Source organism: Anopheles gambiae, chromosome 3 (genome assembly GCF_943734735.2).
Source record: "Anopheles gambiae chromosome 3, idAnoGambNW_F1_1, whole genome shotgun sequence".
NCBI lineage: Eukaryota > Metazoa > Arthropoda > Insecta > Diptera > Culicidae > Anopheles > Anopheles gambiae.
The window spans coordinates 73437112-73448102 of NC_064602.1; the positions used below are offsets into that span (position 1 = coordinate 73437112).

Genomic DNA, 10991 nt, shown 5'->3' on the forward strand with positions numbered 1-10991 from the left:
ATGTTCCAGATTTAGAAAGCGATGGTCTTGTTTCTCTTCGATTCTTTCCAGATTTTAATTACGTCAGCGTTAGTGTCAATCATATTTGTTTCTTTGGAGATGCCGTCAAAGACATGGAAGATGATTTTACATTAAAATAATTTTACTTGATTTAAACCAGCTTGCTAGCAGCAAACCAAGCGATGTGTTTTGCCGTCAAAACAACACCGATCGGAGTGAAAACAGCATATTTCATAACCTTTTGAAATTGATCTTCTAACCACTAGACAGAAAAAAAACTCAAAACATGATAACATGCCCCGTGATTGTGCTTCATTGAGCAATTCGGTTGTGATTTTTTATTGTACGTCTAGCCGGGCAAGCGATAAGCCTACCTCAACAGTTGTTTTTTGTATGTCTTTTGTCGATGAATTACGGGCGGTAAAACGAAGAAAGGAAAGAAGGAGTCTTAATGGAGGAAATTATGTAAATTCTTATCACGCTTCAACTTGGACAAGGCTGTAGCCATGCCATGCAGTTTTGTGATTTATTGTGTGTGTTTGATTTGTATGGTTGTTTTGTTTTGTTTTGTTTGTTATTTGCTTATACCTTTAACGAGGAAATTGAATTCTCTGCTGTTAAAGGACTTTCCAAAAACGAGTTTTTATATGTTATTTTGTTCAATATTGCATTTAAAATTCGGCAAGTGAATTAAAAACACAAGTGATACTATCAATCTCTCTATGACGATTCATAATGGACGCGGGTGGAAAAGTCAACCGTTCCCGAAGCGCTCGCACACGAAACGGGCGGATACGTCTGGCGACCGCACCGTACCTGGTGCCTGTCCGGGCAGCGTGGACGCTACCCTGCCGGCCCAGCACACCAACCCGTAGTGCCAACCAGGAAGCCTCGGGGAGCCACCGATCGGGGAGCTTCCTTTCCCTTGCGTTCCACACCAACACCACCAGCACCACCGCGGTCACCGCCGACAGCTTCAGAGCAGCAGGGAGTGGAGACGAAGTATGTGCCTGTGTTTGTGATTAGGCTCTAAGGACCTGTCCGTATGTGGAGGGGGTACCAATAAAGGACGGAAAAGATGATCAAACCCCGAACAAAAGCCAGTTGCCACCTGTCGTGTGTTGCTGGTGGAGTTGCCATGACACTACCCATCCGTTGGATGTCTACAGGGAAATCCTTCCCAATTCTAGGGACGCTTCAGAGACCCAAGCAACCCCCACTCGAAGGCATTCCTCCGACGGGTTTGAGTCCTGAAATCGTCTCCAGAAAATGAGTTGGACTTCACACGTAGACTCCACGGATAGATAAAATGCCACAGACGAATCCACCAGACAGACACTAACCAACACGCGCACTGACTCTCACCCGGATGTGTGACACACCTTCGCACCGAACCTTTAAAAGTCCACACACACACACGCACAGGAAGTCTTAGAACTTATCACAACACAAAACTACAACTCGTTCCACCCGTCACAACTGCAACCCAAAACTGACCGACGGGTCGCGCAATGGCGCGACGATGGCATTGGGCTTTCCGACAAGATCTTGGGAAACAACCTCCAACCAGTAGGACCTCCGATAACTCCCCAATGGCTGGAAAGGTGACCAACACCGGCTTGGACAGGCGGTAGGAGGGGTAAAACCCCCGGGCCGAACCAGACACTCCGAAGCGCTTTCAGGACGATCTCATCTTCACCCGCACCATCGATGCTCGATGCTACAAATTCCGGCAGTTCGGACGCAGCATCCACCGGCCCGCTCTATAGGCAGTGGGACGTGCTGCGCTAGCGATTGATAAATCCAACCGGTCGCAGTTCATCTCGCTACCATGGTAGCGCGGCTTTGGAACGATGCAACTTGCGGCAGTGTCGAGCAGTGCGCAGTCGTCGGTTGAAGTCAAACAAGTAGCAATGCGCTAGAGCGCTAAAGAGAGAGAGAGAAGAAGAGAGAGAGAAGAGTAAAAAAAGGACGGGAGGGAACAGTAGTTCCAGTGGGTCGGATTACCATCACCGGCGGTGGCCGCCAGCACGGACGGACGGTTCAGTTTGTCCGCAGCATCCAAGTGAACCGGTTTCGGTTTATAGCGCAGCCCCGAATAGTCTCAGTCCCAGTCCCAATATTCCGACACGAAAACGAGCTAAAAGACCTCAGGGCGATCTGCTGCCTGGAGTGGTGGGCACAATTAAAACATCATCAGCGGTGCTGCGCTGCGAGGTACGATGCCCGCGTCAGCCCGAGCACAATCAACTCGATTGTTCTACAGCCCTGAGTGGCCAGAGCTTTGTTCGGATGCGCTGCATCCGAGGTCAACCGGTTCGCTGGAGGAGTTCGCTGGTCACGTTTGCATCGGACGCACCGTGACGACCCACAACGCTGGCGGCGGTGGCAGCAGCAGCAACCGGGGGATTCTTCCAACAAAACAAAAGCGCTTACTGTGATGCGGATTTTGTTTGCCAGAACAATGATCTTTCATTGTCATTGTCCAGAGCACGGCAAGACAGTGGACAGGACTTGTTGGTTACATACGATCGGCCGTTTGGAGATGATGAGCAAAACGGCGTCACGAGTTCTTCCAGCGACACATATGATCAACAGCTGCTGTGTCTGGCCACGAAGCGTCACAAAAAACGGGGTAACGCTGTGTCACAACAACACAAACGATTGTGCCCGCCCGTGTGATATGGACCTATATATGGCCGAAATTAAAAGCATGACATCAGCCGGCACAAACGATGCAAACAAACACATTGGATGATCGCCATCTAGGCACCGATCGTCGTCTTCTGTTTCGCCCGATGTCAAGGGCAATCTTGGCATCGGTTTGGAAAACAGTTTGGGATCGTAAATTTTCAACATCTTCCCTTTATTTTTTTGTGGACGAGCTGTTTTGGTCCACTTCGGAATGACGCGTCGAACGCCGGATTGTCGACGGGGGCCTCCGGCGATATTTCGCCTAAAGCGCAGCACAGTCACCGGACACCTTCTGGGAATGACTTTTTGACAGCACAACAAACGTGGTTTAATGAGCGTCGTTTGGTGACGGAAAAGCCTTTCAACGGGGACGAGGAATGCATGGGAATTGGTTTACATGTTTATGTCATCTACATTCTGTTTGATATGTTTCAAGCATGCAGGATTATGTTTCATCCATTAATAGATGTAGATATTTTCATGGAAATATTTCATCAGACTTTAAGGATCTAGCTTACCAATTTTGACTAACGGTCAGATCCTTCAGGGCTTATATGAATACACATAAAGCAGATACATTATTATGATGAAGAGCTTGTTATAAGACCGGATGAGTTCAATTCTTATCCAGATCTCGCTTAGCAAGGACTAGCATTCCGGTCTAATTGTAAAAAATAAGTCTTGAAAGGCTGTGTAATACTTTTACAGAGGCTTGAAAGCAATGATATCTTGGGACTCTCGCTTGAAAGTACAATGACTTCTTGAGATCAAATCCTATGAGAAATCGGGATGCTTTAAATAAATTTAATGTGAAAATTTTCTGTTAAAGATAAAACTGGTCATAACAGAGAATATGCTTTCTTTTAATCTCTCTTTCTCACTATACCTTTCTTGTTTTGCTCAAAGAGACCTCAGTGGCCCGCTTTGAGGTTTTCCATTTTATTACTCTTTAAATATAGCTTTAGCGGTGCCTTGGAGCATACAATTGCATTCAACGTGTTCTGGTTCAAAATTCATCTTTTAATTAGCTGGTTTTTAATGGTTCATTTCCTGATTTTTGATTCTCAAGGTTCATTTATCGTTCCATTCAACCCAAAAGGAATGTTGAAGTATGTTTACAGCTTGAGGAGTACGTAACAAAGTTCGCTTTACCTTGATGTCGTTTTCTAATTAACAAATCTGAATTCCCGCTACATCTTCAAGATGCTTATACATTTGCTTTTAGTACCCCAACTACTTAAAACATACCCAACAAGCGACCAGCGTAATCTCTCGCTGTGCGTTAACGATCGGACATAAATATTTTCTGACCACTTGCACCCATCATATGTGAGCCACACGTTTAATGCTCCTGCTCCCTTCGTGTGGCGTACAGTGGCGTGTCCACCTCACACGAAATAATGCGAACAAGTTTTGATGTTCGCAATACTACTCAGGCTCTTAATCCGACAGCAAAAGTCATTACGGAATTATGCTACACAACGGGCTAAAGTTTGACGCACAGCACACATCCCCAATACCCGAGGTAGTTGGTTCGCGAGGGCTTTCGCCTTTGGCATTTTTCCATTAGCGCGCTTGTCAGCAGCAGAAGCTGTGTGTCTCGGATTGGGAAAGATTAGCAAAGCCCTACGACTGCAACGGGAAGGACAAGTTTTGGCACACACACGCACAGCATAAAAGAAAAGAAAATCCCTCCACAATCACCTGAAGATTGGACGACGACCTGCCGTAATTCTAAGAATGTCACTCATTTGCTCGATCGTTTAATGTTGCTTTTTGTTGTTGGAGAAAGCTAATTTTTCTTTGATACAATATTCAATCATCTTCCAAAAGAACAAAAAACTCGTTTTACCTCAAAGGACAAAGCCCAAATTGATAGAAAAAAATAAATTTGTCCTTCCAAATGAATCTTTTTTGCGTTCAAATCTCTTCCTTTGCTTCACACGCGCACAAACACACCCACCCGGATCTTCCTGTTGCTCGCGAAATTATAATCATATTTTCCCTCTACGGTACATGGTAATTTCCGAACAATTGGCGCGCCGATTTGCTCGACGTGGGGGGGCTCACCCTCACCCGTGGCTACACGGACGGCGAAGGGAGGGAAATTAGAGCAATATGCGTCCCGCTGGGAAGCCGAACAAAGTTTTTTTGTACCCAATGCGCTCTTCTTCGATTGGATCTTCCCATTGACAGGTGATTGAGCACGCGGAGGGAAAGAAACATCGAATCACGCCACGCTGTTCGCCAGCGTACCAGACGGAAGTGAAGCAATTTTCCGATTCTTTTTTGTGTGTCCGGAAATAGCTTCCTCTAAACATCTAATTTCATTCATCCAAGGTCTTGTTTTCATCAGAAAATCTTTGACAAAATCGATGACAAATTGAAGCCGTTTGCTCAACTTTTTAACGATGAATAATCATTCCCAGGCAAAACTGTCCCTATGGGATGCTCAATGGCATGGCAGCGAATATACAGACACAAAGAAAAGTAAAATTTTATTAAAACTTCCAACTCAACCGCGCGTTTCACAGTGGCTTGCAGCAATATCCTCCGAATATGCAAAAAAAAAACGAGGCGACCCTCGGGAAACCTGCCTGCCAGCCGTGACCTTCAAAACGAACAACGATACCAACGATTTCGATGTGTGGCCACAGTCTCAGTCTCTTGAGCGATCAAGTGCAACACATTCTGCAAGCATATGCAAATATGCACAGAAGGAAAAAGAAAAAAAAGTGGAAACGAATCCCAGCATGTTGCATTGCATTGGAAGGCGAACAACAGCGCGCGAGCGATTGCTTATCGAAAAATGTTTCCCCGTTTCTGGACCGCTGCCGAGACAATCCCCTGCAAGGGATCGCTTCGAAGGTTGGAGAAGAGATGGCGAACAGGTTGGGAGAGGTGAACAATTCACAATAAAATAATCCCAAAGGTTGTTGGTATCTTGCGCGCGGACTGCGGAGAAGGGAAAACAGGAATGCATCCCGAGGCGAAGTCACAGGAGTGAAGTTGAAAATGTGTTACTGATGCTGTGGTTCTTTGTAATGAACCTTTCATAACATATATTGCAATTCGAAAAGAGACTTGTTTGCGTTAAACAGTTATTAAAAAATCAACCAAAAGTCCCATACTCGCCCTCAATTGCCTTGGCGATCATAAATGATCATGCGCTCCAAAGCCATCTTCGAGTCCAATTGCGATTGCAACTCTATACATGTTGTCCGTTAGCACGAGCGGGCCAATGAACCAGAACCGGTAGGAAAGTAGGACCTGCAAAAAAACCTGCCCCACGATTCATCGGCATGAGAAGAAGCAGGTTTTGGTTTGTGAACGCTTCCCCGATGCAACTCTGCAACCGGTGCAGAGCTGTGTAGATAGTGCAAAGATTAGTAATCCTGACTGGACTCTTTCCCCGAAGGCCTTAGGGCGTCGTTGTCGTGGAAGGTGGACATCTTGGGGCTCCAATCTGGTGGTGTCTTTGGTGCAACCTGTTCCCGTAGAGCTTCCCGCTGGTTCTTCAACTCTTCCCGTTCGCTTTAACGAACACGCTGTACTTGCTGTGGCTTGCCTATTGCATCTAGCCCCGTCTACTCGTCTACTCGTCACTGAGTAATCCCGCTATAGCACTGGAATTCCCTTGCCATTTGGATTCAACTCGCTGTAAAAGGAAAGGCCTAACAAGCAAAGGTAACACGCATTTGCTCGTTTCGGTCGACTGCATGGGTGCGTACTGTGATCTTCATTAGCGAACCATAACTCAACCCCTTTGGTTGCCTTATAAGGAGTGTCTAGAAGAATTTATATCCACTGAAGATCAAGCTTCATCTCTGCAAACCTCTTTTGCCACACATTTTGTACACAATTATCTTCAAAAAAAAATTTACAATATTTTTCACCAAAAAAAAAAACCAACATTCAACTGCATCGTTTAATAATGAGTTAATAAATTGTAATTATTCCATTAAAATCGGCGTGTGCAACGCAATCAGCATAATACGGCAGCGCACAAGCGCGCAGCAAACGAAACCAGTTTCCTTCCCCCTCGCTCCAAATACTGTTTCAGGCGACTTGAGAGGAATCCACCGCATGGTGTGGCGGTGGAAGGTGCCCTCGATGTAAATGGGGAGTAATTTTTTATCATGTTTTATTGTTTCATCTTAAACTTTTATTTGTTTGCATCTCAACCACTTCGACTGCGAAGCTCCGACCGGGGAGATCGTATCGGAAGACGGTTCGGATCGGGTGTTGTTGTTTTGCATTGGCATTGGCGAATGGAAGGGCAGCAGCAGAGGACTCATATTCCGCGGACTCACCTCGCCGCTAAGCTCTGGTTCGACGTTGTGCTGAAAGCTAAAGCCGCGGTCAGTCGTTAGCGGCTGTGGGGCGATTTCGAAGAGAAAAAAAACCAAGCGCGTCTCCTTTAACAGGTTCCCTTTGCGATTGTGGGAGATGTGAATGAGGGTGAATTTGGATTGAAAAGTAGCTGGAATGGAATGGGGGAATTCATTTCTTGAAATATCATTCACAACATTAGTAAACTCACACTTTTACACCAACCTTCATTACCTCAACCTCCAAAAAGAAATCTAAACTAATGCTCAGAATTCCAGAACCTCATCATTTCTTTGTCTTCCCATGCTTTTGCCACTCTGATACTGTTCACGCATCTCGTTTATCTCCTGCCTTCGACAACATCGCCTCCATTAAACTCTATCCCCCCCCCCCCCCCCCCCCCCCCGTGAGGGTGATGAGCCAGCAGCTAAAGCGAGCCTTTAACACACATCCTCAGACTGTTTCAGCATTCGCTCAATGAATAGGGGTGCTTGCGATTAAAGCTTTTATTTGTGAGCCATTTTGCCCTCTTTTAAACACACCTCCACGCACGCGGTCGCACATTCCTAGTGTGGCTGTAGTTGTTTTTTTATTTAAGAATATACCCCGAAACGTATCTGTCATTATGTACGGCATGTCGTTCGGTCGATGTTCTCAATTTCATTTAAAAGCGTCCCCCGCTGATGCTGTTAAAAAAAGGTGGAATCGTTTTCGGGAACGATCAAGCAAAGTCTGCTGGACGTTCACATTAGTGTATGAGGGAGGATAGTAAAGTGAATTGAAATTAAAATAAAGCTACAATCAGTTTTATTAGCGTGTTTTTTGTGGACTTTGGTGGTGGGTTTTGTAGTGTGTTTAAACCCGTTACGAAAAAGAGGAATAAGTAGAGCGCTTACAGTGGTGATGATTTTTTTTCTTTGTTAAATTAATTAAATTTTTTAATTTAATTTAAAAATTTAATAATTTCTTTATTAAATTAATTTAATAAACAAATCCATCAAATTAAACAAATAATACGCTTAATACATCATTCGCTTCATTAATTGTGTACTCTTAACTCACCAAAATATTTTATTATAATTTAAACACATCAAAAGTGCTCTTCCTCGTTTAAATCTGTATCAACTCTTCGGCTCAAAATTCTCCCTTTGGCACAGCCCTCGTTTGGTTTAATTTTTAATACATTCCGGGAGTCGCTTTAATTATTGCTTTGCAGACACAAAATGTCAAAGGTAGTGGATACACACACACACACGCATCGCTCCTACACGGCGAATCAACCATCCAATGGACCGTGAAGTGATGGATGGATGGGATGTAGGTATGAGTAGAGCAACGCACACACTCGCTTAGAAAAATCTAATGGGAAAGAGAGTAATATTTCGCCTCAATCGCCGTAGAAAAACTCCGAACGATGAACTCCCGCTCTCTGCCCGTTTGGTCCAGTGCCACCCCGGGGTCTATTAACTAATAATATGCTCTAATTTGACGTCATCAACGGTGACATTATTCGCTGTAATTTGTGCTCTATTCAACCGAAAGCAACTCCGTCCATGCCCCGCGTCTTATGATCCATCGGCGGTAGTCCCCATCATACGTCGATGTAATAATCAACCTTCCTTCACCGCTTCTGTTTCCGCGTGCGATTTTAAGCAGTGTTACGATAATGGTTCATATGCTACACTGTGATAAGGATCTGCCAAAATAGAGCAAAATAAAAACGAAACAAAAAGGGAACATGGGGGAAACGACAGCATGAACAGAGAGATAGGCAGTGGTGGAGATTTTCTGACCTGATTAACGAACTCCTCCGCGACCTTTGCCCTCGGTTTACGGGCATCGGTGTCCTCTTCAGCGGTACAATAGCCCGTGAAGACTATTGAAGGGTACGGTTCTTGCTGAGAAGGGTGTAAAGGTATTGGAATTAGTGTGGAATTCGAAATGAGAATAATTTATAAAAATGCAGAAAGGTTTCTGTGTCATTTTTACATTAATATGTTTATTATGAAAGTGGAAATAACGATTTACTTTGTGCTAACTTCAGACATTTCACACAAAAAAGAACTCAATACACCCTCTAGGTGGATTGGGAGTTATCATCACGACGGAAAAACAAAATAGCGACCAATTTCACCCATCATCAAAGCAAATATGCTTCCGTTTTCATTGGCATAGCGCGCACCCTCTCCTGCGACAACGTAAGGTGCAATTGTCCGGCCTCTGTTTTTCATCTGCCCGAGCAACCGCTCCCGCCGCCATTCACCAGAGGGAAAAATTTTTGTTCCCATATCTTCGCTTCCTTCCGGGCGGAGTGGAAAACTTCTGAATAGGCGAACAAATGAATGGATTCACAGGATTCACTGGACCTTTTTCTCGTGCTCTCTTGCGCATCCCTCTCTCTCTCTCTCCTCTAGGGTCATCGTTTTCATGGTTGTTTATTTATTGGAAGTAAATGAGACACGAACGAGAGTATCGTTGCCAGTGAAGGAAAGCAACTGCAAAAAAACATCAAGAATAATCATATAATGATTCCACTTTTTTTCCCCGTTTTCCATACCACCGAGTGGGAATAGAGCACGACGAACTCCACTCAAAAGATAATTTCATTTCGGCTGCTTTGCTTTGCCTCATTAGCAAGCATTAAACAGATCACATTTGATTTTGATTTTATGTAAAGTTTTCAAGCGTTTCCGCCACTCTTCGCAAACCGCGTGTGTCTCGCCGTGCGCGGAGAGTATAAATTAAGTAATTGCTTATTTATTAATGCGCTGCAAAAGTGCTCATTTCCACACAGTTCGGGGTGTTCCTTTTGAATGCTGCATCGCACTCATCATAGCATTATTATTAAGCACGCTGATGGGAAAGCACAGATAAGGTAACACCCGGCGATGAGTTCACGGTGGAAGCAGTGCGCCGTGAATTGTTTATTACCGTGGGTGAGGCGACAAATATCCCTTTGAAGGATTAATGAGCAAACGAATCACAGTCCTGCCTTCCCGTTTTGTACGGTTGTGGGTGAATGGGTGACAAAAGAGGGATTGTGTGGTATTGCAAATTGTGTTGTTTTTTTGCGGGAAAATGAGTCAATGAAGTGCTTAAAATAAATCTGTGCATCAGACGGATACTTTTGTCAGCGTTTTGGTTTAAAAAAAGTTAAAATTTATCATAAGATAATGTGAATAATATGAATATTTTTCTAAAGCTTCTATCACACAACAAAATTGTTTACGAACGCCTTAGCACACAGCTCATTCATAACCATTCATCAGAAACCCGCACGAGATCCCCAAGCAACCCACTAGGGGAGCATTTCTCAAGACAGAAACAAATGAATGGATTTGAAAAGTGTTGCCACGAAATCTGCACCGCACGTGAAGAGTAATGAGCCACGCAGCGCTTTCAAAATGCGAATAAAAAGGGGTTACTACAAACAATGAATCCCATAATGAGCCGACACAAGCAACCAGCTCACACAGCAGGAAGTGAATATGTTACGCACTGCTCGGGAAGAAGTGTATCGTCTTTCTGCTCGCAGCCCGTGTGATGAATAGCGAGCAGCATTTCACAGAACATCTAAAATATTCCCACTTCATAAACTGTCCGCCCCATTCATCGCGATCTCTTCTGCGTTAACTCTTCCACTCCGCGCAAAACTCGCGCACTGGATCAGCGGTGCCGCGGTGTTTCGTTCGTTAAATTTAGAATTCGCTCAGATCGCGCAGATCTCGCAGAAAAAGACCGTTACCGTGCACGCATCTTGTACGTAGCAAAGCAATTCCACTCATTTGCCAAGGGAAGAGGGGTGGCTTTTTGCAAATCATACCGATACCGGCAGACAGATTTGGAGTTTATTTTCGGACAGCTTATGATCACTCTCTGCCGCACACATGTGCCGAGGGACAGTTTTTCTTTCCTCCGCATACTGCTTCCATTCTTGAATTCAGACACAGGAAATGCCAAAAAGA

At 44.6% G+C, this 10991-nt stretch overlaps 2 long non-coding RNA genes across 3 annotated transcripts; both read right to left on the bottom strand.

Moving 5' to 3' along the window:
* Positions 1 to 287: 287 nt before the first annotated feature.
* Positions 288 to 7413, bottom strand: LOC133393208 (uncharacterized). The gene is made up of 3 exons (XR_009766016.1): positions 7252 to 7413; positions 2008 to 7177; positions 288 to 1926 (listed from the first exon to the last, which is right to left on the bottom strand). It is a non-coding gene; the product is annotated as an uncharacterized LOC133393208 (long non-coding RNA).
* Positions 7414 to 8340: 927 nt separating this feature from the next.
* Positions 8341 to 10103, bottom strand: LOC133393329 (uncharacterized). 2 transcript variants are annotated; one of them, XR_009766097.1, is made up of 3 exons: positions 9584 to 10103; positions 8820 to 9521; positions 8341 to 8722 (listed from the first exon to the last, which is right to left on the bottom strand). It is a non-coding gene; the product is annotated as an uncharacterized LOC133393329 (long non-coding RNA). The 2 variants fall into 2 exon arrangements; XR_009766096.1 differs by having other exon boundaries at positions 8703 to 9521.
* Between the last annotated feature and the right edge of the window lie 888 nt (positions 10104 to 10991).